This window comes from Pteropus vampyrus, unplaced genomic scaffold, assembly GCF_000151845.1.
Source record: "Pteropus vampyrus isolate Shadow unplaced genomic scaffold, Pvam_2.0 Scaffold212, whole genome shotgun sequence".
Classification (NCBI taxonomy): domain Eukaryota; kingdom Metazoa; phylum Chordata; class Mammalia; order Chiroptera; family Pteropodidae; genus Pteropus; species Pteropus vampyrus.
In genome coordinates, this window is record NW_011888993.1 from 1,175,559 (window position 1) to 1,177,519 (window position 1,961).

Here is a 1,961-nt window from a genome sequence, read left to right on the forward strand (position 1 = left end):
GTGCCTCGCCCCCGTCCCTCTTTCTACTCTGCTTCTCCTCCTGGCTGCCTGGACGGCCCCAGGGGGGAGCCCAGAGAAGCCCTGAGCATGTCGACAGCAGTACGTCCTCCCTTCCAGGAGGGTTGGGGTGAGGGGTGGAGGGGTTCAACACAGCAGAAATGTGGGCAGCAGCCTCTGCGTGTGGGGCTGGGTCCCCCAAGGTGCCCGGTGCGAGTCTGAGGTGACCGGGGAACCTGCAGTTTGCACGAGGCCAGGGAGCCCTGGAGGAGATGCATACCTCTCCGGCTTCAGTTTCCCATCTGTAAAATGGGTGCAATCGTCTACCCCCTCACAGGCGGCTCTGAGGACCCCTGCATTGAGTGCATACAGGATTTAGCACAGGGTCTGGCGCCCGGCAAGCTCTCATCGACACTGGCTGTTGGTATTCTCAGTAATAAACTAGTGAGTCTGTCTACACTGCATGCAGGGGTGCTACCCAAAGCATTTAACAACCACCAGAGCCCAGGGTGAGTGTGACAAGAGACGCTGGTTGCGGATCCTGGGAACGGCCTCTGGATGGGTGACCAGGTCACTCTCCATCGTGGCAGGCAAGCACTGGGGGGCTGGGCTGCAGGAGCACCTACTGTGTGCTCTTGTCAAACCAGGGCAGCCTGTGGAGGTGGATACAGTGGTCCTGGGGCAGAGGACGGAGAGCCCGGGGCCCTGCCGAGTATTGATTGGGATAGAGGGAGCCTGAGGTGGCTTTGGGCTCAATGTGTGACCGTGGGGAGGTGCCTCAGTTTGCATGTCTGTGAAATGGGCCAAGGAGAGATGGCTGCGTTGGAGGGGGCGGCCCACGAGATGGACTCACGTGCAGCAGAGGCTCCGGCAGTGCCTGGCACACAGTAGGTGCTGTCGTGTTCCCACCTCCTGGAGCCGTCAGATAACTGCTTGCGGGGTGAATAATCATAAGAGGCAGCCCCTCTGTGGGACAGTGTTCTCCGGTTTCCCAAACGGCTAGACCCCTCTCCCTCTAGGCACTGCTGACATCCGGGCTTCTTCATTCTCTGCGGGGCGTCCTGGACACTGCGGGGTGTTGAGCAGCATCCCTGGCGCCACCCACACCCGATGCCAGGCGCTCCTCCAGTGTGAAAAACACAGATGTCCCAAGAAGTCACCCAGTGTCCCCTGGGGGGAAGAACTGTCTCCCCAGAACCGCTGCTTTATGGTCTCCTCAGCCTCCACTGCAAGTGGTCAAAGTTCTCCTTTAGCAGAGGAGAGAATTGAGGCCCAGAGAGGAGCGTGGCCGTGCCTGGGGCACACAGCACCGGGGGTGGAGCCGGCCCCTGCACCCCGGGCTCCCCGCTGCGCATGACCGGGCCCACGTGGGGAGGGGTGGGCAGTCGACACCCCCAGCCATGCCAGCCAGGGTTCCAGGAACTGGCAGACGAGCCCAGGGCATTCCACGGTTGCAACATCCGAGGGCGGCATGCTGGCATGCCCGGGCGGTGCCACCACCTCAGCCCCGCGGGCACCGCCAGAAAAGAGAAAGCAACTCAGAACTGGGCACTAGGACAAACCGTGGAACCCCACGCCTGGGGGTGGCCCCTGGAGAAGAAGGGGCCCGGGTTGGAGACTGTGCTTTGCTGCGTGGCCTACCAGGACTTGGCTGGGCATGTTCTGGCCAATGAGAGGGCCCCAGCCAGTCAGGCCACACCTCTAGGTGAAGCCCATTGGCCCTATGAAAGGATTGGGGGTGGGTCCCTTGGATCCCCAGAACCCATCACGCTTGCCCTAAAGTGCGGGGCTCTAAGAGTTGGTTTGAGGGAGCTCCCTGCACTGATATGTGCCCTTAGGCTGTTGTTGCCCCGTCAGAGCCAGAATTACGCTTAGAGGTTCTGTCAGTCATTCTGTAAACATTTATTGAGGATGGGAAGATGAACAAGGCAGATCTGAGGAAAAGCCACATTGGAAGGAGAGCG